The sequence below is a fragment of the Hemitrygon akajei genome, chromosome 7 (genome assembly GCF_048418815.1).
Source record: "Hemitrygon akajei chromosome 7, sHemAka1.3, whole genome shotgun sequence".
NCBI lineage: Eukaryota > Metazoa > Chordata > Chondrichthyes > Myliobatiformes > Dasyatidae > Hemitrygon > Hemitrygon akajei.
In genome coordinates, this window is record NC_133130.1 from 50,481,906 (window position 1) to 50,508,387 (window position 26,482).

A 26,482-nucleotide genomic window follows, 5' to 3' on the forward strand; every position below is an offset into this window, starting at 1 on the left:
TTTCCTATTATGCAGTTTTGGCCACTTTCTGATCCCTACCTTGACCTCATATTTGGTCTAGCACTTCACCTAAACACTGTTACCTGAATTAAATAATTAGTTTCCATAATTAAATTATTGACAATCCAATTGAGTTATTTCTGGTATTTTTACATGAAATCTGTAAGTTGCAGATACGTTTTAAACCAAAACACAATTGCTGAAAAATTAGTCATGAATCCATATGGCCATTTACAAAGAAGAGCTGCATTCACTTGAATTGCTAATCATAAATTCAAGATTTACAATGACAAAGTGGATAATATTATGACTTGGTGTGACTGATGTAACATCTTTCTTTAGACTAGAAACAGACTCAAGCCTATTTATCAGTATAATTATTACAAGGCTACAGAAACAGTGGAGATATTTTTGAAAGGTTTGATTTAATTAATGCAACTTAATAAGTGATTTGAAAAAAAAACGAGTATTTCATATTTTCTATTGAAATAAAAATTTCACCCATTTGTGTTGCAGCCTGTATAGTTTTGAATAGGATTTTCTGTTTCCTTTTTCCACATTTGCAAAAATTATCAGCTGAAAATTTAAGCTGAATCACATTTGCATTTTTTAATCTGTTATATGGTTGATTTCTAGTGCCAAATAGATCGCAAAATGTCATTTCAACCTTAGAGTGCTTAATGCAGCATGCGTTACCTGCTTCTTGGTACATTTGTAGAGCTTGTATGGTTGACATCCACTCATGATCAACACCCATTAGTTGGAAAATTAGTTCACAGTTATGCAGATGGCCCAGTATAGACCCCGTACATTGAAATAAGTCTTAGCAATAACGCATTCATTGAGGAATGTGAAAGGCATTCTTCAGTTAACACTCTCAAGATAAATATTTTGTACCTGCTTCCCACTTGTAAAGTTCTTTTTAGAAAGAATTTATTCAAAGACTTCAAATGCTTTCTGCTTGCCTCAATGGTTTAGCTCTGATAATACTAAAGAAAGATCTCTTTCAATAAGTACAAAGCAGCCTGCTGTACTACCAGTACAAAGCACCACACTTAACTTGCACTAAATTACACAATTAATGTGTGGCTTTCTTCCCTGTCCATGGAGTGGTGTTGGTCTGAAGTCTGGTGTCATGGTAGTGATCAGAAAAGACGAGTAACATTTTGTGAAAAATGAAGACTATTTTCTCATGCTGTAGTTCTTTTGCACTATGTGCCTTCACAATGTATAATGCTAAAATAATAAAATGGATCCTGTTAGAAATGTTCAGTTCAATTAATGATCTATTCAAACACTTCCTATATTTGTACTTCTGTTACTATTTAGGAAGTTATATGTAGTGTCATTTATTGTGCACTATTGTTATATTTAGTTATGTTGTAAATAATTTTCAAGTTACTTTCCTCAGTTAATTTAATTGCACATTTACTATATAGCAGTTTCCTAAGGTTGTCAAGCTGAGGAGTGGTAGTGGGGACAGGCTCCCACTACCTAAAAGCGCTCCTCATGGCATGCGACTCAAATAGCCTCTGACAACCAAGTCCAACTCCTGGCCTTCTCGTGGGGCTTAGCCTCTAATCCTAGCGGAACTGTTTCTACTGACAGGAGAAGGGGCGAAGGCAGGTGCCTTAAAACCAGTGCTTCGGGTAGATGGAGCTTGTCAGCCTGGGATGGCAGTCCATCTAAGGGAGGGAAAACTCTGATTTCAAACCTCCGCTGCCTTGTGGTCATACCCACTCATGGGAAAGGCTTTGGGAGTAAACCCTGAGGACAAATCCGGAGCTGGAGTCCCTAAGGCAGTCCGACGTTGACTTCAACCTCGTTCTGGCAATTCCTGCGATGACACTGGTGCCAAGCTGTATCGGCCCTTGCCCTTCCCTTCGACAACATCGGTGTTGTGGAGAGGGGAGACTTGCTGCATGGGCAACTGCCGGTCTTCCATAAAACCTTGCCCAGGCCTGCGCCCTGGAAAGCCTTCCAGGTGCAGATCCATGGTCTCACAAGACTAACGGATGCCACCACTATATAGCATCAAAGCATCAAGAATGTGAAAGTAACACAGGAGTGACATGTTTAGCAACATCTTTCAGTGACTGGCTAACAACATGACCGCCTGCAAGGAACAGTATTTCGATCTTAATCCTGGAAAAAGAAGACAAGTTGTTTATTTTGAAGCATATTTTTCATCTGTGTATTCATTGTGGTTTCAGATTGCTGTAAAAAAAATAAATGTATGGGGTTAATTATTAAATTGGGTCCCAGATGACCATATGCTGGTTTTACAGGCCAAGGTTCATCTGACCATGAGGAGCTAGCTGGCAGGCATTTGTTAATCACTGCTTTAGCTGCCCAAGACCAGTATAATTGACATTACACTCAAGAATCAAGCCCTGCACATTTGAGCAGGAAATTTGCAACTGATGTCCTAATGAATTTGGTTCCTGTTTTGCATTTTTTAAAATTTGTGAGTTGTTTGTGTTGTTGGCAATATCTGCATGTACTCTGTTCATCTCTAATTGGCATAGAGAGAGTGGCATCGAGCCTCTTTATTGTTGGGCCATTTAAATATAGTTAAATTGAGAACACTTTCCTGCAGGGTTTGATGGCACATGCAGGTCAGGTAGGGTAGGAGGAGGAGATTTATTTCTTTGAAGGATCATGTCGACCAGATGATTTTTTAAGGCACTCTGTTTAATTCATGGTCTTCATTATTGATACTAGCTTTTTAATTCAATTATGCCAACTACTATAGTCATTGCTTTTGGTCCAATAAGTTAACCAATCTGCTACTGTTTCCCGAAGGTTTGAATAGCTCTCTAACTCTCTTTAGTGTAGCAAAAAGTTACTATGAACCTCTCTGAGAGTGCTTTATAGTCATCAACCTATTAAACACACTTTTATTTTTCATATTTGATCCAGTTTTAAGACTCTTTTTCATTGGAACAGTAATGGCTTTAGATACAAGAATTCCAAAGTAAAGCAAACTGATTTTCTTTTGTGTAGATGATGGATTAAGTCAATAGATTGCTTGAATGTTGTATATAGTTCTGAACATCACACTGCATGAAGGATGTGACTGAACTGGAGAAGATTCAGTGGAGATTTAGTGGAATGTTCACATGACTAGAAAACTATAGCTATGAAGAATGACATGATAAACCAGGCTGGTTTTCTAGGAACAGAAAAAGCTATGGAGAGACTAAATTGAGGCGTATAAACTTTTGGAGGACCTGGATAGATAAAATAGGAAATAACTGTTACTTTCTGCATGGAAGTCAAAACCCAAGGTTATACAGGTGAGAGGACAAGTAAGAGGGGGAAAAATCACTGAATTGGTGATAGGGTCTGGAAAATAAAGAATGTAATTCTCATTTCTTAAAACCAGAGCATATTTAAAGTATAGAAATCTGCAGGTCAATGGACCAATTGCTTGAATTGGAATTAAACAACGTCATTCTTGGTTGACTAACACAGACATGATGAGCTGCAGGTCTTCCTGTGTTTTCCATGTTTCCATATAAAGATCATTCAATTGACCACTGGTCAGTTCTGTTATTGCTCTCGATCTCCTCACTAACTTTCAATTCCCTGGGCCTGACCACCTCATTTTCACCATAGATGTCCAGTCACTATGCACTTGTATCCCCCAACAAGAAGGCCTTAAAGTTCTCTGCTTCTTTCTCAATAAAAGAACAAACCAGTTCCCCTCCACCACCACTTCCTCCATCTGGCAGAATTGGTCCTTACCCTTAACAATTTTTCATTTAGCTCCACTCATTTTCTCCAGACTCGAAGGGTAACCATGGGCACTCGCATGGGCCCCAGCTATGCTTGCCTTTTTGTTATCTACATAGGACAGTCCATGTTCCAAGTCTTCCTTGAGAATGCTCCTCAACTTTTCCTCCACTACATTGACAACAGCATTGGTGCTGATTCAGGCACCCATGCTGAGCTCGTCAATTTTATCAACTTTGACTCCAACTTCCACACTGCCCTTACATTTACTTGGACAATTTCTGATACCTCCCTCCCCTTTCTCAATCTCTGGAGACAAACTGACATCTTTTTAAACCTATCAGTTCCCATGGTTATCTTGACAGTACCACTTCTCACCCAATCTCCTGCAAAAGTACTATTCCCTTTCCTTATTTCCTTTGTCTCCACTGCATCTGTACACAGAATGTGGCTTTCCTTTCCAGGCCATCAAAGATGTCTTCCTTCTTCAAAGGATGGGGTTACCCTTCTTCCCTTCCTCCACCATTGATGCTACCCTCACCCACATCTTCCATTTCCCAAACATCCGCACTCCCCCCATTTTCCTCCCACCTTAGCAGTGATAGAGCTACTCTTGTCCTTACCTACCATCCCATGAGCCTCTATCATTCTCTGCAAATTCTGCCATGTTTCAAGGGATCCTACCACCAAACATATCTTTACCTCCACCACCCCCCTCCAATCTCTGATTTCCATAAGACCATAAGATATAGGAGCAGAATTAGGCCACTCAGCCCCAGTCTCCTGCCTTCTCCCCGTAACCTTCATGCACTGACTAATCAAGAACCTATAAACCTCTGCCGTAAATATACCTGATGACTTTGCCTCCACAGGTGCCTTTGGCAACAAATCCCACAGATTCCCCACTCTCTGGCTAAAAGAATTCCTCCTCATCTCTGTTCTAAATGGGTATTCCTCTATTCTGTGTCCTCTGGTCTTAGACTACCCCACTATAGGAAACAACCTCTCCACATCCACTTTATCAAGGCCGTTCAGCATTCAATAGGTTTCAATGAGATCCCCTGCCATTCTTCTGAATTCTTGTGCATATAGGCACAAAGCCATCAAATACTCCTCAGATGATAAGCCTTTCAATTTTGGAGTTTTGCTTTCTCACAATACTCCAAGTGAGGCATCACCAGTGTCTTATAAAGCCTCAGCATTACATCCTTGTTTTTCCATTTTTGTCTTCAAGTAAATGTTTGTACATTCGTCCTTCCACACTAATCTCCCTGTAGGCACTTACTCCTGCATGCAGCCAAAGTTCTACAACTCCCCATTCACCTCAGAGGGCGGAGCGAAGTTAAGATGGCGCTAAAGAGCCACTCCTTTACTTGCATCTTCAGAAACAGCTCTATTTCTGTATCTCTTTTTTTTCCTTTTCAAGATTCTTTTGAAGACCCTGACCTGGAGTTTGGTTGTTTGCGGGAAATGGGACCTTTTTTGATATAACAAGGACACAGGCTGGAAGACTAGTGTACCTTCAGGGTGCTGGCTTTTCATGGCTCTGGAAACAGACTGATTCAATGCTGGTGCCCCTGACTGAGGCATCGTGGGAGAACACAGAACGTCAGGAGCTGTGTGTGTCCAGCAGAGCTCGGGAAAAGCGACTCAACAGACTTTTAACATCATAAATGGGTGAGTTGTTTGTTATGTCTCCCCTGTCACTGTGAAATGGGGATAGCTCTTTTTCCCTTATCAGGGAGAGAGAGAGCCTGTGGTATGTCAAATTACTGGGTGAATGAGCACTCTTTGGGGTACTGCAAGGCTGTGTCTTTATTGATGCTTTGCTGCACCCTTGAGTGCACAATGGAGGGTGCTGATGCTTTTTTGCTGGTGGGGGAAGGGGAGGTAGTTGTCTTGCTACTACTTGTGCATGGGAGAGGGGAGCTCGGGGGGGCTTTGGGGTTTTAATATTTTAACTGTCATTCATTCTTTGGGCACTCCTCTGTTTTCGTGGATGTTTGCGAAGAAAGAGAATTTCAAGATGTATTTTGTATACATTTCTCTGACATTAAATGTATCTATTGAACCTATTGGACCTCTGTTCAGGGCCCTGAACAGTCCTTCCCCTGCAAATCTGTTGGGATTATCTATTGTGACTGGTGCTCTTGATGTGGCCTCCTCTACATTGGTGAGACCCGTCATAAGTTGAAGGACTGCTTCATCGAGCACCTCTGCTCCATCTGTCAAAAGCAGAATTTCCCAGTGGCTAAACATTTCCATTACAACAAACCTTCTCTTGTGCCACAATGAGGCCACCCTCAGGGTGGAGGAACAACATCTTTTATTTCTTCTGGGTAGCCTCCAACCTCATGGCATGAATGTCGATTTCTACTTCAGGTTAATAAAAAAAATCCCACCCCCTCCCCTCTTCTTCTATTCCCCATTCTGGACCCTTTCCTCTTCTCACCTGCCTATCACCTCCCCTGGGTCCCCTCCTACTTCCCTTTCTCCTATTGTCTATTCTCCTTTCCCATCAGATTCCTTCCTCTCCAGCCCTTTAACTTTCCTACCCACCTGGCTTCACCTGAAACCTTCCAGCTAGCCTCCTTACCCTCCAACCCCCCCCCCCACCTTTTTATTCTGGAGTCTTCCACCTTCCTTTCCAGTCTTGAAGAAGGGTCTCAGCCCAAAACATCGTTTCCATAGATGCTCCCTGACCTGCTGAGTTCCTCCAACATTTTCTGTTCGTTACCTATGTTAATTTTTTTAAATCTGCATATGCTTATTGAGTATTTAATGCTTTGTCTTTCCTCTTCAATATGCATAATCTTCAATGTCACAGCATGTACTGAAATAAATGGCCTAGCTAGACCTCTTGTTTCTTGGTAACATCACAGCTAGTAAGTGATTGCTTAGATGAAATGGTGGAGAACTTCACAAATAACTTATATATTCATGTCTGACAGATCACTGCTTATAACATCCATTTGGAATGTGAATCAATCCCATAAGAAAGAATAATGAACTTTTAGAATTGATTACTCTGGATGCTTTTCTTCACCTAACGAGCAAATGCAATCAGATTTCTTTCTTCTAATATTACAGTTCATTTATCTTGAAAAATAATGGGAAAAGCCTGCTAAGTGGTACAAAAGTCCCCTTTAACCACAGAAAGATCATTCAGATTTTTTTGGTGTTTTACCATGCCAATAATTTAGTGATCAGTTAGCAATGTTACAGAAAATTAGTATATGCTGTAGCTATTGGATGATGTGCTTCTATGTCATTCCCTGTAGGATAATTTAGGGAAATAAGTATTGTGACTGTAGTACATGTGTGTGGCAAGATTTTTTTAGTCAGACATGTATTTGATAATAAGTCTAACTTGCGGTTGATACTGTGATATTCATGGGTACATGAATTACTTGCCTGTATTGAACCACGTGACCTTGGTAGAGAAGTAAATGCATTAGAATGGTCTCTATGACAAATAAAGGAATAAATCATGGCATTTCTCTTGATTACACATGTATTGATCTTTGATCAGGGCTATATTTGTGAGAGGGCTCAGCATTTTGCAAGCTCACCTAATTAACTCTACATTATGACTTCTGGGTCCAGTAAAGATTTAATAGCTGGAACTCAGTGTAAGTGAGAAGGATAAAAGGAGCTGGATATAATGAGGAAACTTAATACAGTAGACTACTAAATGTATCCTCAAGTTCAAGGGAGTATTCCTGTTTATTCCTTCTAGTGCCTAAACAAGATAAAAATAAAACGCTTGTGAAATGCTTCTGCTTTTAGATCTACTTGCCGTGCTTCCCCTGTGGCTTTTTGTGAAGGTATGAGGGTGAGAAGGGATGGCTGGTTCCCCAGCAGAGGCTTGGTAAGGAAGTGATGGAAGTTGGCAAAGTCTATAGAGATCAAACCCAAAGAAAGAAGCCAAGTGCAAGAAAATCATCAGCATTCCCTCTGAAAGTCAGATTTCATTTGGAGAATAAGCAGCATGGATGATTGTAATACTTCATTCCACACCTCTAAAGAAAAATAGGGAAATGTGACAGAAATTTGGAATACAGTGAAACCTCAATTTTACGTGCCCTGATTTAACACAAATTCAGATATAACACGATGAGTCATTGGACTTCATGTTCATCCATGTCCATGTCAATCCATACTCCCCGTTCTCTAGCCTTGTATCCCTTTTGCCAATCAACTTCCCAGCTCTTGGCTTCATCCCTCCCCCTCCTGTCTACTCTTATCATTTCAGGTCTCCCCCTCCCCCTCCCCCTCCCACTGTCAAATCTCTTACTATCTCTTTTTTCTGTTAGTCTTGACGAAGGGTCTCGACCAGATGCTGCCTGGCCTTCAGCGTTCCACCAGCATTTTGTGTGAGTCATTGGACCTTGTAATTGCTCAAAATGGAACAAATGGCTAGAAAAAGAAAATCTGCCGACGACGAATGCCCAACATATGAGCACCTGACAGACGCAGAGATCGTCCGTAACGTAAGTATAGCACCGGCGGAGGCAAGTGTACCGGTTCTTGAGCCACAAGAAGATGATAATGAAGAGCCTCCACGCCCACCCCCAAAAGTGTCTGAAGCCATTGAACACCTTGAGGCTAGCCTCTGTTGGCTGGAGGCCCAGGAGGTGGACCACGTTAAAAACCTCCAACTCAGAAGCATTCTAGATTTCGTTCGCAGCCAGTGACATGCTACGTTCAAGCAAGAAACACTCGATCACTTTTTTAAGAAATAAACTGTAAATGATGATTGCTAATAATCTTGAATGTTTTTATTTGTTGCTTTGTGAATTAAAAAGCTTTACTAAAAATTAATTTGTGTTTTAATTTCTACAGTAACAACGATTTATTCGCGGAATTCTTTAATTCAAAGGTAATTTACTTGCCAGAAGGTAAAAGTGCAAAAAATGGGTCAGATAGGGGTGTTTTAGGATGTTAGGTCAACATTGGGTCAGTGTGAATGCTGATTTTCTTGAACCCTGATTTAGTGCGACCCTGCTTTCCTCGCGATGACGTTTTATTGACCCAAATGATTGTGTTATAACTGGATTTCACTTCATTATGTATCTATTGGGTGCAAGTTTTCAATTTCATTCCACATAGGACCTTACAGGGAAAATAAATAAGCATGATGTCTGTAAATATGTCAATAAGTACATTTGTGTTGCAAGGACTTTAAATAAGTAAATCTTAATTCAGATGATGGTATGAAACTGAGCTGTTCAAATATACTTTCTTGTGTTGAATCACCTGACCTCAGCAGAGAAATAAGTGCATCAGAATAGTATGTGCTACCAAACCAAAGTTATTTACCCAAGTTTATATTCAGATAAAAGTAAAATGATGCTAGAATTTGTACTCCAGAGATACTTGAGTTCTGGGCCTCAGTCTTTCTCAAAGTGCAGTATATAATACTTCACATCAGCTTTTTTTTTGAGGGCAATATCATATAAGTGAAATAAATCTACCAGATCCTAAACAGAACTTAGAACCGTACAGCATACTTCGGCCCACAGTATCGTGCCAAACTTTTAACCTACTAAGATCAATGTAACCTTCCCTCCTACATAGCTTTCCATTTTTCTGTCATCATGTTCCTATCTAAGAGTTTCTTAACTGTCACTAACGTATACTCTATACCACCACCACTGGCAGTGTGTTCCACAAACTCTCATTCCATGTAAAAAGAACTTACTTCTGACATCTCACTCCACCTATACTTTTCCTCCAATCACCTTCAAAATTGCACCACTTCCAACCCCCCCTCCCCCATTGTATTAGCCTAAAAAAAGGTGCTGGTTGTCCAGTCTATCTCTGCAAGATTATCATCTTGTGCACCTCCATCAAGTCACCTCTCATCCTCCTTTGCTTCATAGGGAAAAGCCCCAGCTTGCTCAAACTTTCCTGATGAGACATGCTCTCAAATCTAGGCAACATCCTGATAAATCTCCTCTGCACTCTCTCTAAAGATTCCACATCCTTCCTATAATGAGGAGATCAATAGTCCAAGTATTATTGGAAATTTACAAATAAAATGGGCAAGTTTTACAAAATTTAAAGACATTTACAAGTAAAATAGTGCAGGCACTGAAAATCCAAAATAAAGACAGAAAATACTGGAAAATTTTAGTAGGTAAGGTACAATCTAAAAAACAGAATAAATGTTTCAGATCAATGTTCTTTGGGTACCTTTCATGTTCTGGATATCCAAATTAGAGTAGAAAGCCAGTTCCTCATCTTCTACTTAATGCTCTAACTTGGGGTCCAATAGCTTACATTTGCAGTCATTAAAATTCTTTATTCACCAAGTCTATTCTAGTGTTTATCTTGACTGAGGAAGTTTTTCTTCCAGAGCATGTCGACTAATGATCCACTTGACCTTTTCGAACAACTAAAACAGTAAATATAATTTATTACCCTTCAGTGAGTCAGAGTTACAAACAAATGGCATGCTCAAGCTCTGGAGCATTTGATTTGGTTGACTGCAAAGAATGTGGTAAGCCACGACTAAATACTTCAGGCAAATAAAGGTATCAGAAAATAAGTAACATAATGTAGAATTGAGACTCTAGAGATGCTTGACCTTGGTCTTTGATGTTCACATAATCAGTTGAAAATTACAATATATTGTGAAGATCCTTTACAGTCAATTACATCTCTGGCACTCACAGAATGCCATTATTTCATTTTGAAGTCTTTACATCTCAAAATCACTGAATCTGAAGAGTGATCCTAAACTTCCAGTTGCCTGTTATTTTAATTCCCCATCCTATTTCCACTATGACCTTTTGCCTTTGTCCCCCTAAACTGTTACAATGATGTCTAATGCAGACTTAAGAGCAGCACCTCATCTTCCATCTGGACACATTGTTGCTTTCCAGAATCAATATCAAATTCTCCAACACTAAGTAACTCACTCTTCCTTTCTGTCCGTATAAGAATTAGGCATTTCTGCCTCTTGTTATTTTCACTTAGATTTTTTTCAGTTTGTAGTCAAACTTGCTGGGCATGTCCTACAACACCCAACTATATTACACAAAGACATTTCTGATCCCAACAGCTACCCTGTCTCATTTGCTTGTGCATTCAAGGTTTTGCCTTTGTTCTACCAGTTCCTTCCCAAGTTCTGCTGCTGAAAAAAAATGTGTTTGCTTTCTTTCCTAATTTTGATGAAGGGTCTTGGACCTTACACAATATCTTTTTTTTGCATATAACACATGTTATCTTATCTGCTGAAAACCTGCTGAGTGTTTCCAACATTTTTCTCTAATTTCAGATTTCCATTATCTGATTTTTTGTGAATTTATTCAGTGTTTTGGAATGTCTTACAACTTTGAAGGAATTGTATAAGTGAAAGACTTTAAGCGGTTTTTGCTTTTTGCAGCTAAACCCATTTCTTCATGGACCAAATTACCAATCCTTGCCAATAGTCATCACAGTGAATATAATCTTTTCGTGTTTAGCCTTAGGGTCCATGCAGTGGTTCCAAAGAATATTACCTGGGTCTTTTAAATTGCAATGCACAAGTACATCAAATTAATCAAGCCAACAATGTCCCATTTATAAAGCTAATAAATGTCCTTATTTCCATTATTTATTGATATTTGACAATTTCTTTTTTGTTATTTGAATATTAGATAATAGCTGTATATTTTCCTAATTGTTTTTCTGGCAAATAAACTAGTCAAGTTTGACATTACATCAAACAAGATTCTAAATTTGATTCAATATTGGTAACAATAAATATTTCCTTAAATACCCTAAGTAATTTATTTTTTCCAGGGAAAGGATAAGGAAGCAAATAGTGTAGTTGCAAACTTACAACTGAAGTTAGTTCATAGCATTGATCATTCAACATGAATGTTAAAAGCAAGGATATTTACAATCGGGTGGCCTGATTGATCCTCCAGAAGGTGACATTTTCAGGAGACTTAACTTTCACCCAGACACAAAATTTAAAATATTAAAGCCCCCGCAGACTTATTCCCCAGCTATAAATGCAGGCAGAATATTCTCACTGTGGTCATCAGGAAGAGCTGCAAAGCCTTGTTAGTATTGATAGTTTTCAAGTGATTTATGAAATACATAAATATAATTGCAATTTGTCTTCCAGTTAGTAACTCAGCAATAAAATATTTCTTTAGATACATTATATAGTATACAGGTAAGAAAATATACTGGTATTTTTTAACAGAAATACTCAAACTTATTTCATCATACCATGGACCTTCACAGCACTATGTCAAGGTACATTTACCTGTGTTTCCACTGATATGTCAGATGAAATACTTTGTGGGTTAATTGCTGTGGTCGGAATTATGGAATCAGAATTTGTTATTTTTAAATTAATTTTCAAATTAGAATAAAATCAAACCATTACAATGCACCTTTTTGATAGATGCTCTAAAACCCAATTTTGATGTATCTTGAAGTCACTTCAGGTTATTGCCGCTGACTAATTTTGCCCTCGTAATCAAATTCGCTATCTTAAAATGATGTTTCTATAATTTGAAGAGGAGTGATTTCCTTCATAGTGTTCTATACCATCTTTATCTATTCCTCTAAGATAAATAGGAAAGATTAACTTGCATATGCTGCACATCAAAAATATTCTGTATGCTGTTTACTTTACTGTATGATGGCCATCTGGAAACTCAGCCAATAAATGTCTGACCTGACCTAAATTTCAAGCATTCAGTGGATGCATAGGAGTAACTTCACAAATGAAATCACCATAATGTAGAAATGCAATTAATTGAAGCCTAGTTCTCTTATTGAATTGAGTCTTGCCCTTTAAGTCTTCAAAGCCAATTACATTAATGTGTTACATTAGCTCAAAACTATATCCCTATTACACTGGACAACAAAGATTTTGCTTCCTGAATACTTCTCGATGTTCAGTAACTTTATGGACTTAGGGCTGTTGATAATGAAAATCACCATGAAATTTCCCCATCACGTACTATTTTGTTAAAATTGCCTATATTTGTTAGTTCAGTTCATAATTCAAGTCAGAATAATGGATGCAGTTTAAGTAATTAAACAAATTATAGTCAATAAAAGTTGATTCTTGTTTCTCCAAATTCCTTCATGATACAAGTGGTCTGAAATTATACGTGTTCAGCTTCAAATGGTCAAAAAAAAAATCTGAGGAAGCAACACTTTCGAAAAAATTTGTTACCCAGTGTTTTTAGTCCAATCTCCAGTGCAACGTTTCATTCTGTTCCTCAAAAATTAGCTCTTGTGTTTGGCTCTGCATTGCATCCCAAATCACCCTTGCTTTCAGTTCCTCATTGCATCACCACATTGCAAGTTCTTCATTTGCTTGTAGCTCACTAATGATGGTCAGACTCAGAAACTCATGTTGTATGTTGAATAACCAGAGTGGCCCACTTGGGTACTATCATACCTTATTAAGTGGATTTCAAAGTTCAGGATCACCTTTCCCAAATATTTGATCTTTCTTTCTCAAAAAGTATCCCAGCCCATACATCATCCAGTTCAATTCCTAAATTCCAGATTTAAGCTTGTAAACTTTCCTCATATGAACCATAACACCTTATATTCCACCTAAGCCTCCCCCAAGTTATTTCTTACTTGCAACAGAGTCCTGGAAAATTAATAGTATGTAGGTTTGGAATAGTCTGTATTTTTTAGTAATCTTCTTTTGTACTTCTGGCTTTTGCGAACTGAACCTGGGCATTGAATGCAGAATAATGAAACAAGAATGGGAAATATTGAAGAAACACAGAATAAATTAAAGAGGAAAAAATATTTGGCTAATAGGCTATGATACAGTGCAAGTATTTATATTAAGTGTTTATTCTTTCAGTAAGTATTTAATATGGCACTAATGACTGTTAGCCACATGTCCAGAATATGTTGGTATACTTCATAATTCTAACATAACTCAATAGCAGTACTATTATATCATTATAAATAATGCATAGTTCAATATGAAAAGTTAAAATCATTCTTTAATGGAAAGTATTGATCTCTAATGTATGATACTTAAGCAACAATGAACATGAAAAGGAGTTTATTATAGTTTTTTTTTCCTGACAGGTGTCTGAAATGCAGCATCCTTGATAAAATATACTTGTTACCCTGACTAAATTGCTGGATTGACAAGTATACATATCAACTAGTCTTAAATTGGGTAGAAGTCAAAGAGGATGAATGCACTGTTGAAAATGAAATGGAAAAACTCATGTTGTTACTGTCAACTTTAACATTACTGTCAAACAGATTTTCAGACAATGACAAGGTGTAATTTAAATGTGTACATTTCCCTTTCTTTACAGTTTTTTATAGACATATACTGTACTTACTGTAATATTTTGCCCTATTTTTGATGAACCTGAAACTTTAAAACTGACATGTTTTTAAACTTTTTCACACCCTTGTTTATGGCTGCCCCATCAGATTTCTCAGTTTCATCAACGACTTCAAATGTCATGCAGGTTCAATAAGAGGAGAGTGATTGGATATAACAGTACTGAAGAACAGACTGTTAATCAATTTTCACCACCAATAATTTCAGGATTAAGTGTTCTGCTTTAATTAAAATAGTTCACTAATATAATCTTTTATAATATAATCATAAAATGTAATTGTTTTTAATTACAATTTTTGTGTTTCTTGCATTGTTTAAAGTGAAGGATGTTACTGTTGAACAAGGAGATATTTTTCAATTAAGTACTCTGCTTCACTATTAAGCATTCGTCAGATATGACTGCATGTCTAACTGTCATGGTTCAGTGGAGTAATAGAGTCATAGAATGAGACAACACAGAAGCAAGCTCTTCAGTCCAATTCGATCAAGTTGCCGAACTGAGTTGGTCCCACTTGCATGCTTTTGGCCCATTCTTAGTGATAAGTCAGGTGTTAGTACCAAAATTCGAGTGCAGTGTGCATTCATAGAACATCAAAATGCCATGTGCAATGAATACCTGAATTTGTAGAACGCATTGGGCCAAACAACATATTGGTGAGTATGTTGGCAAGTACATAGGGAGCATTTATTAGAGATAAGTAGAGCAAGTAGATATTGATGTGAGTAAGCATTTAGCCAGATAACGCCTCTTAACCTGTCAGAGCTCAACTCGAGTTTTAATGATATTTTCAATTAATAAGGCCATAGAGTATAGGAGCTGTATGAGCCCATTTGGCCCATCGAGTCTGCTCTGCCACTTCATCATGGCTGATCCATTTTTCCTCTCAGCACAAATCTCTTGCCTTTTCCTCTGTATCCCCAGACCAATCAAGAATCTATCAACCTCTGCCTTAATTATACAAAAAGACTTGGTCTTCACAGCTGCCTGTGGCAATTAATTCCACAGTTTCACTACCCTCTGGCAAAAGAAATTCCTCCTCATCTCCATTCTCATCTCTATTCTGAGGCTGAGTCCTCTGGTGTTAGACTCTCCCACCACAGGAAGCATTCTCTTCATCTGCATTCTATCAAGGCCTTTCACCATTCAACAGGTTTCAATTAGGGAACCCCTCATTCTTCTGAATTCCAGCACAGAGCCATAAAATGCTCTTTATATGACAAGCTGTTTAATCCTGGAATCATTTCTGTGGACCTCCTTTGAACCCTCTTCAGTTTCAGTACATACTTCCAGTACATCCTTTCTAAGATAAGGGACCCAAAAATGCTCACATTACTCCAAGTGAGGTCTCACCAGTGCTTTATAAAGTCTCAACATTATATCTTTACTTTCTATTCTAGTCCTCTTAAAATGCATGCCAGCCTCACATTTGCCTACCTCAACATAGACTCAACCTCCAAATTAACCTTTAGGAAATCCTGCACAAGGACTCCCAGGTTCCTTTGCAAATTTGTTTTTGCATTTTCTCTCCATTTAGAAATAGATAACGCTTTAATTTCATCTACCAAGTTGCATGACCACACACTTCCCAACACTGTATTCCATCTGCCACTTCTTTGCTCAATCTCCTAATCTGTCTAAGTGCTCTGTAGCCTCAAAACTATAGATGCCCCTCCACCTATCCTCAGATTGTTAGCAAACATTGCAACAAAACCATCAATTCCATTATCCAAATCATTGACGTATAGCTTAAAAATAATAGGTCTCAACACAGCCACCTGTGGGACACCACTAGTCATTGGCATCCAGCCAGAAAAGGCTCCCTTTATTCCCACTCTTTGCCTCCTGCCAATCAGCCACTGCTTTATCCATGCTTGACTTTTTCCTGTAATACCATGGGCTCGTAACTTGTTAAGCAACTTATGTGTGGCACCTTGTCAAAGGCCTTCAGAAAATCCAAGTACACATCACATTCTCCTTTTTCTATCCTGCTTGTCATTTCTTCAAAGAATTTCAACAGATTTCCCCTTGACTACAACCTATTTTATCATGTGTCTCCAAGTACCCCAAAACCAGAGCATTAATAATTGACACCAGCATCTTCCCAACCACTGAGGCTAGATTAACTGGCCTATAATATTCTTTCCTCTGCCTCTCTCTCTTCTTGAAGAGTGGTCTGAAATTTGCAGTTGGAACCATTCCGGAAATTAGTGATTCTTGAAAGATCATTACTAATGCCTCCACAATCCCTTCAGCTACCTCCTTCAGAACCATTGGGTCCAGGTGACTTATCCATCTTCAGACCTTTTAATTTCCTAAGAATCTTATCCCTAGTAATAATAACTTTGCACACTTCATGCCTCCTGATACCTGGAACTTACACCATACAACTAGGGTCTTTCACAAATGATGCAAAATACTTATTCAGTTCGTCTGCCATTTGCTTGTCCCCCATTTCAGCATCACTTGCGCCTCAAATTTACATATTTAGTATCTGAGGAAACTTCTGGTATCCTCTTTAATATTATTGATTAGCTTACTTTCGTATTCCATCTTTACCTTCTGATTGAGTTTTTAGTTGCCTTCAGTTTGTGTTTAAAAGCTTCTCAGTCCTCTAACTTCCCACTAATTTTTGCTCTATTATATGCCCTCTCTTTGCCCTTTATGTTGGCTTTGACTTCCCTTGTTTGCTATGGTTGTATTTTTCTTCTATACTTTTTCATCTTTAGGTTGCACATATACCTGTGCCTACCAAATTGGTTCCAGAAGTTCGAGCCATTGCTGCTCTGCCATCATCCCTGCTAGTGTTCTTTTCCAAACATTTCTGGCCAGCGCCTCTCTCATACCTCTGTAATTTCCTTTACTCCACTGTATTACTGATACATTTGACTTTAGCTTCTCCTTGTCAAATTTCAGGCTGAATTCAATCATATTATGATCACTTAATGATGTCCACTCTGAGTAGGTTGTTTTTATCTAATGCTACAGTTCCACAGGTGGCTGGTGCTATCCAACCATAGTTCATTTGCGTTCTCTTGTTGGAGACTGTAGTATTAATATCCTGAAGGCTTTATCATGTTACAGATTGATGTTGAGGTAAATGCCTGGTGACCAGGCAACAATCGCAGCACTTTAGTTCCGGAACATTGTTCAAATTTCAAAGTCACGTTATTACACCTTTTGAAAACATTCTCTTTACTCCACCAATCAACCTCCTTCATTTTCTCTGCTCCCCAGACTAACATGAATCTCATGTTGCTCAGGAATTGGAGCATGGGGCAGGGGCTCAGATTTCTGGATCATTGGGACCTCTTTTAGGGCAGGTGTGACCTGTACAATAAGGATGGCTTGCACTTGAATCCATGAGGAACCAATATCCTGGCAGGGAGGTTTGCAAAGGCTATTGGGGAGAGTTAAACTAGAATTGCTGGGGTGTGGGAACCAAACTCAACAGATGGAGCTTGGAGACAGTGTGAGATGAGGATAGGCAGATGATAGAGAAGGGGTGTGCGCAGACTGATGGTTTGAGATATGTCTATTTTAGTGCAAGAAACATCATGAAAAAGGCGGATGAGCTTAGAGCGTGGATCAGTACTTGGAGTTACGATGTTGTGGACATTACAGTGACTTGAATGGCTGAGTGGCAGAAATGGTTACTTAAAGTGCCAAGCTTTACATGTTTCAGAAACTACGGGAGGGAGGCAAAAGAGGTGGGGGCATGGCACTGCTGATCAGAGATAGTGTCATGGCTGCAGAAAAAGAAGAAGTCATGGAGGGATTGTCTACAGAGTCTCTGTGGATGGAAGTTAAAAACAGGAACAGGTTAATAACTCTACTAGGTATTTTTTTATAGACCACCCAATAATAACAGAGATATCAAAGAGCAGATAGGGAGATAGATTCTGGAAAAGTGTAATAATAACAGGGTTGTCGTGGTGGGAGATTTTAATTTCCCAAATATCGATTGGCATCTCCCTAGAGCAAGGGGATAAGTTGGGGTGGAGTTTGTTAGGTGTGTTCAGGAAGGTTTCTTGACACAATATATAGATAAGGCTACAAGAAGAGAGGCTGTATTTGATCTGGTATTGGGAAATGAACCTGCTCAGATGTCAGATCTCTCAATGGGAAAGTATATTGGAGATAGTGATATTGGAGTTAGGAAAGTGTTTAATTGGAGTAAGGGGAAATACGAGGCTATCAGGCAGGAACTTGGAAGCATAAATTGGGAACAGATGTTCTCAGGGAAATATACGGAAGAAATGTGGCAAATGTTCAGGGTATATTTGCATGGAGTTCTGCATAGGTACATTCTAATGAGACAGTGAAAGGATGGTAGGATACAGGAACCATGGTGTACAAAGGCTGCTGTAAATCTAGGCAAGAAGAAAAGAAAATCTTACAAAAGGTTCAAAAAGCTAGGTAATGATAGAGATCTAGAAGATTATAAGGCTAGCAGGAACAACTTAAGAATGAAATTCAGGGCGCCAGAAGGGGACATGAGCAGGCATTTGCGGACAGGATTAAGGAAAACCCCAAGGCATTCTACAAGTATGTGAAGAGCAAGAGGATAAGATGTGAGAGAATAGGACCAATCAAGTGTGACAGTTGAAAAGTGTGTATGGAACCAGAGGAGATAACAGAGATACTTAATGAATACTTTGCTTCAGTATTCACAACAGAAATAGATCTTGGAAATTGTAGGGATGACTTAAAGTGGATTGAAAAGCTTGAGCATGTAGATATTAAGAAAGAGGATGTGCTGGAGATTTTAGAAAGCATCAAGTTGGATAAGTCTCCAGGACTGGATGAAATGTACCCCAGGCTACTGTGGGAGGCAAGGGAGGAGATCACTGAGCCTCTGGCAATGATCCTTGCATCATTAATGGGGACAGGAGACATTCCGGAGGGTTGGAGGATTGCAGATACTGTTCCCTTATTCAAGACAGGGAGTAGAGATAGCCCAGGAAATTATAGACCAGTGAGACTTCCTTCAGTGGTTGGTATGCTGATGGAACAGATCCAGAGAGGCAGAATTTATGAGCATTTGGAGAAGCATAATATGATTAGGAATAGTTAACATAGCTTTGTCAAAGGCCCATCTTGCCTTACAAGCCTAACTGCATATTTTGAGGATCTGACTAAACACATTGATGAAGGTAGAGTAGTAGATGTAGTGTGTATGGTTTTTAGCAAGGCATTTGATGCAAGACTTATTGAGAAAGTAAGGAGGGATGGGATCCAAGGGGACCTTGCTTTGTGGATCCAGAACTGGCTTGTCCACAGAAGGCAAAGAGAGGTTGTAGATGGGTCATGTTCTGCATGGAGGTCGGTGACCAGTGGTGTGCCTCAGGGATCTGTTCTGGGACCCTTTCTCTTCATGATTTTTATAAATGACCTGGATGAGGAAGTGGAGGGATGGGTTAGAAAACATGCTGATGACACAAAGGTTGGGAATGTTGTCGATAGTGTGGAAGTCTATCAAAGGTTACAGCGGGACCTCAATAGGATGCAAAACTGAACTGAGACTTGGCAGATGAAGTTCAACCCAGATAAGTGTGAAGTGGTTCATTTTTGTAGGTCAAATGTGATGGCAAAATATGGTATTAATGGTAAGACTCTTGGCAATGTGGGGGATCAGAGGGATCTTGGAGTCTGAGTCCATAGGACACTCAAGGCTGCTGTGCAGGTTTACTCTGTGTTTAAGAAGGCATATTGTGTATTGGTCTTTGTCAACTGTGGGATTGAGTTTCGAAGGCAAAAGGTAAGGTTTCAGCTATATAGGACCCTGGTCAGACCCCACTTGGAGTACTGTGCTCAGTTCTGGTCACCTCACTACAGGAAGAATGTGGAAACCATAGAAAGGGTGCAGGGGAGATTTACAAGGATGTTGCCTGGATTGGGGAGCATGCCTTATGAGAATAGGTTGAGTGAACTCAGCCTTTTCTCCTTGGAGCGGTAGAGGATGAGAGGTGACATGATAGAGGTGTATAAGATGATGAGAGGCATTGATCATGTGGTTAGTCAGAGGTTTTTTTTCCCAGAACTGAAATGACTAACACGAGAGGGCACAGTTTTGAGGTACTTGGAAGTAGGTACATAGGAGATGCCAGGGGTAAGTTTTTTAAGCAGAGAGTGGTGAGTGTGTGGAATGGGCTGCCGGCAACCGTGGTGGAGGCAGATATGATAGGGTCTTTTAAGAGACTCCTGGATAGGTACATGGAGCTTAGAAAAATAGAGGGCTATGGTTAAGCCTAAGTAATTTCTAAAGTAAGTACATGTTCGGCACAGCATTGTGGGCCGAAGGGCCTGTGTTGTGCTGTTGGTTTTCTATGTTTCTATGTAAGATGCTTCTCTCTTCATTGGTTCAGATGAAAGATCTCCAATATTAAATGTTAATAGTTTCTCTTTCTACAGATGCTGCCTAACCTGCTGAGTCTTACCCACCAGTTTCTGTTTTATGCTAATTGCTTTAATTCTCTGATCCTCTCATTTACCAAATCCGTTGTCTTGGGCCTCTTATACTGTTCCAATGAAGCCCAATGCAAGTTCCTGGACGTCATCTCCTGACTGGGCATGTTGCACTTAGCACTGAATTTAACAACTTTCCAGGTTGTAGCAGTGGAGGCCATTTATGATGAAAGCTCATAGCTTCCTATCTATGTCTCCTCCAGAGAGATCCACTGTAACTAGCAAGCCCTTACTGTCCTTTCCCAGCTCGCACCACCACCATTTGTATCATTCAGTCTCTTCGTCTCACTCTTTTGCAAAAATCCCTGTTTTTCGGAACAGTTACTGCCTTCAGCTATCAGGCTCCTCAACCAGTGTGGATAACTCCACACACCTCAACACTGAACTAATTTCTCAACCTATGGACTCACTTTCAAGGAATCTAGATCTCATGCTCTCAGTATCATTTCTTAATATTTATTTTCTATTTTTTCATTTGCACTATTTGGCTTCTTTTGCATGTTGGTTGTCATTCATTGCTTGTGTGTAGTTTTTCATTTATTCTATTGTATTTCTTTGTTCTACTGTGAATGCCCACAAGAAAATGAATCGTATGGTAGTATATACTGACATACATCTACTTTGTTAATAAATTTAATTCCAACTTTGAAATCCCTTTTCTTCACTTCTTGCCTTGTTCTGCAGTGTGTTTGATTTTTAACTTTTTCATTTCATTTCAGGTAGTAGGTCGTCAAACTGAAAAAGTAAATTTATATCTCTCACTACAGTGCTGCATTACTTGTTGAGCACTTCCTGCACTTCCTGATTTTTTACTTCAAATTCCCACTGTTTGCACATTTATTGTTTTGGGCCTGAAACTAAGGATTGGATGGTGATTATGTGATTTGGGATCGATAAGGATCGGATGATATTTATGTGATTGGATTGTACTTTACCTTAGTCTCCTTCAGTTTTTTCAACGTCTTTTTTCTTGTGACTGATTGGTGTGTGGGTGATCTGTAAGATCTTTGTTTGTGGGTGGGTGGATAGGTTTTTTTAATGCTACTGATGCCGTTCTCTTTTATGAGTGAAGGGGTTGGTTGCTGGTTCGGGATGTGTTGCTATCTGTTGCTGTCTTTCTTCATCGAATGAGGGGGTCGGTGATTGTATTATTGCTCTTTTTTTCTGCAAGAAGGGGTTCACCAAATTGTTATTGTCATTTTTTCTGTGGGGAGGGGGTCAGTGTTTGATATTGTCGCTGTTTTTTTCTGTGGGGGGAATGAGAGATTCTGGGGTTTGTGAGATTTATTTCTTTTACATGTTCGTATATATTTCATGGCTTTCTGGAGAAGACAAAGGTCAAAATTGTATTGTACATGGATACTTTGACAATAAAAATGAACCTTTGTCCTGTGCAGATGTCTGGGTGTCAATGATTCTCAGGGCATTGTAAAGTGAATGGGGGCAGTGGCATGTAAATGCTCAATGTATCTCCTCATTATTAGAAATCATTTGTAGGAATGATAGGGCATGGCAAACTGAATATTATCTGGCACTAATTATCTGCAAAACAAAAGTGCTGGAAAACTCAGTTGCCCAGGCAGCATCTGTGTAAAGAGGAGAAGTCAATGTTCTGGGTCTGCAGCCTTTCTTTGATCTTCATTTAGTGTTAGAGATGATAGGATCTGAAATTAGATAACGTATTCGCTGAACTGGAGGATGTGTGCAATCTCTGTACATATTCCAGCACTGGATCTAGATTCTTCACATCAGATGGAACTGAATCCCAGACGTTGATCTGCATGGTTACCTCCTGCCACTGCTTCCTCAGTATGTGGCCAGAGGATTCATGCCCGCTGTGTACACCAAACACTCCTCCTACTTTTCACATGCCCCATGGACTCCTCCAGTTATAATTTTTGAGTCTGCACTCACCCATGTTGTAACATTCCTAACTAGTTCCCAGGTCAAATGAATGTCCCTCGATCTCCTTTAAAAACTGCAGGCTAAGTTGTAATAACTCTTTTCAGCGGCTATTATATCTAACCAGCCCAGTTCTATTAAAGGCAAATAGTGAGCTTCAGATTTTCAAGTTTAGTACCTAGTTAATAACAGTTATGCACTGTGTGCTTAAGCTTGCTAGGAATTGGATTCATATCATTTAGGACCTATAAAGCCTGAAGGTAAAAGAGACATATTTCATCAGTCTTGGATACATCTGAGCACAGGTTTTGCTGTGAGTGTTGTGTGCTTGAACAATAGTTCTAGCCTGTTACTTTCTCCATTTTTCTTTGTAGTCATCTGTGTAGTTAACTTTCATATTTTAAAGTCCTTTTTTTGCACTATTTCTTTAATAAATTCTTTCATTCATGTTTTTTATTGAAAGCACCCATGTAAAACTTTTAGAATTTAATACATCTTTATTGGCATGATGGTATTGATGCATTTCAAATTTGCATTTTTCAGCTCCTCCGTCAATGGGAGTTATTTTGATATAGCCCATCATTTAGATGATTGACCCTGTTGGTTGGCTGCCGGTTTTATGGTCAGTCAGTTTTCTCTAAGGTTACACTAACATTGTGTTTACTTTACTTTGTTCTGTGTTTCACAGAGACATGGCTCACTCTGAATATGCTTGATATGCCGGTAAGACCTGAAGGCTTCTCGATACACAAGATGGACTGGACTGCTGATTCAGAGAAGTTAGAACATAGGGTTCTGTGTTTCCTGGTAGACTATCTGTGGTGCTGAGACACAGGGGTCTTATCACTGTCTTGGTAAGTCTTGTTCCCCCAATTTGGAACGTCCACCAATTAAGCACTGTTCTACTTACCAAGAGAGTTCTCCTCTTTGAAACTGACCACAGTTTAGAATCCAATGTTAATTGCTAATGTTAATCAGGTACTTAAGATATTGAATGCTGCCATCACTAATCAAGAAACAGCCTACCCCAACGCACTTCAGATCATAGTTGGGGACTTCAGTCAGGCTTGTTTGAAGAAATCTCTGCCCAGTTATAACCTGCAGCACCAGGGGTCCCAACATATTTGACAACTGCTATATTGTGATTAGGAATATCTGCCATTCCACATTTCAGGAAATCTAATCACTTGCATGCCCTTCTGCTACCTGCACACAGGCAGAGGCTACACAGCAAGGCTCTAGAGTTAAGGATAACAAAGAGGTGGCTGCAGGAGGCAGAGGAGCTATGAGATTCCTTCAAGTCAGTGAACCTGGCTGTGTTTGAGGACTCATTAGAGGATCTGAATAAATACACCATGGTTGTCATGAACTTTATAAAAATGAACATAAATGATCATTCAGAGTCTTCCCCAACAAGAAACCCTGACTGAACCATGAGATCTGCAATCTACGAAGGGCCAGATCAGTGGCTTTCAGGCCTGATGACCATGTAAGATACAAGAGGTCCAGGTACAAGCTTCAGAAAGACATCTCATGTGCAAAGTGGAAATTCCAGACCAAACTCCAAACACTGAAGGATGCTCGGCAGCTGTGGCAGGGCCTGAACGCTGTTACCTCTTTCAAAGTGAAATCAAGCGACATAGGTGACAACAAGGATTTGCTCCCAGATAAGCTCAATGCCTTCTATGCTCGCTTTGACAAACAAAACATGGAGGAATCTTCACAAACCCTCACAACCCCCAATGACCCTCTGATTTCAGTCTCTGAAGCCAACATGAGATTAGCCTTCAGGGGATGAACACATGGCAAGCATCCAGCCCAGATGGAGTACCTGGCCGAGTATTAAAGACCTATGCTGATCAACTGGATGGGCTGTTTTCCAATACCTATAAGCTCTCACTTTGGCAATCTGAGCTACCTTCCTGCTTCAACGAGGCTTCAATTATACCGGTGCCTAAGAAGAGTGTGGTATGACTATTGCACCTACATCCAAGTGTTTTAAGGGAGTGGCAATGAAACATATCAACTCCTGCCTGAGAAGCAACTTGGATCCGTACCAATTTGCCTGTTGTTACAACAGGTCCACAGCGGATGCAATTTCATTGGCTCTTCACTCAACCCTGGACTATCTGGACAGCAAAGGTGCATATATCAGGATGCTCTTTATTGACTACAGCTCAGCACTCAATACTAGCATCCTCTCAAAACTAATCAATGAGCTTTAAGATCATGGCCTCAATATCTGCTTGTTCAATTGGGTCCTCGATTTCCTTACTTGCAGTTCTAATTGGCAGCAACATCTCCTCCACAATCTCCATCAGCATAGGTGCACCACAGGCATGTGTACTTAGTCCCTGCTCTACACGCTTAATACTTAGGATTGTGAGGCTAAGCACAGCTCCAATGCCATGTTCAAGTTTGCTGATGACATCACTGTCATTGGCCGAATCAAAGGTCATGACAAATCGGCATATAGAAGGGAGATTGAAAATCTGGCTGAGTGGTGCCAGAACAACCTCTTACTCAATGTCAGCAAGTCCAATCAGCTAATTATTAACTTCAGGAGGAGGAAAATGAAGGTAATGAGCCAGTCTTTATCGGGGGATCAGAGGTGGAGAGGATAAGCAACATAACATTCCTTGATGTTATCATTTCAGAGGATCTCTCCTGGGTCCAACACATAAGTACAATTACGAAGAAAGCACGTCAGCACCTCTACTTCATTAGAAATTTGCAAAGATTCAACATGATGTTTAAAGCTTTGGCAAACTTCTATTGATGTATGATGGAGCGTATATTGACTGGTTGCATCATGGCCTCACATGCATACACCAATGCCCTTGAATGGAAAATCTTACAAAAGTTGTGTATACAACCCAGTCCATCACGGGTAAAGCCCTCCCCACCACTGAGCACATCTAAATGAAGTGTTGTTGCAGGAAAGCAGCATCCATCATCAGGGACACTCATAGCCCAGGTCATGCTCTCTTCTCACTGCTGCAATCAGGAAAAAGGTACAGGAGCCTTAGGACTCACACCACCAGGTTCAGGAACAGAGTTACCCCTCAACCATCTGGTCTTGAACCAAAGGGGATAACTTCACTCAGCCTCACTTGCCCCATGATTGAAATATTCCCACAACCTATGGACTCACTTTCAAGAACTCTTCATCTCATGTTCTCAATATTTGTTGTTTATTTGTTATTCTTCCTTTTTTTTCTTTTCATCTTAGCACAGTTTGTTGTTTTTTTGCACTCTGGTTGAATTGTCAAGTTGGTCCTGTAGTATGTTCATTGTTTACTCTTTTTCATAGATGCTACCTGAACTGTTGAGTTCCTCTGGCATTTTGTGTGCATTGCTTAAGTTGGTGATACCTTTCATTGAAACACCAATGCCCTTTTACGGAATATCCAACAAAAAGTATTGGATATGGCCCAGTCCTTCATGGGTAAAGGCCCCTCCACCACTGAGCACATCTACGTGAAATGTTGTCAAAGGAAAGAAGTATCCATCATTTGAGACCCCACCACCATGCTCTCTTCTTTCTGCTGCCATCAGGAAGAAGGTACAAAAGCCTTAGGATACATATCAGCAGGTCCAGGAACTGTTATTATCCCTCAACCATTAAGCTCCTGAACCAGACGGAATAACTCCACTCAGCTTCACTCATCCCATCACTGAACTGTTTCCACAAACTATGGACCACTTTCAAGAACTGTTCATCTCATGTTCGTGATATTTATTGCTTTTTTATTTAATATGATTTTGTGTTTGGACAGTTTGTTATCTTTTACACATTGGTTGTTACCCTGTCCTTTGGGTGTGGTCCTTCATTGATTCCATTGTGTTTCTTGTATTTACCATGATTGTCCACAAGAAAATGAATCCTAGAGTTGTATATGATGACATATATGTACTTTGATAACAAATTTACTTTGAACTTTGAGTGTGCACCTTCGGGCTCCCGCATCTCCTCCTTGACGATAGCAATGAGAAGAGTGCATGTCCTTGGTGATGGGGGTCCTTAATGA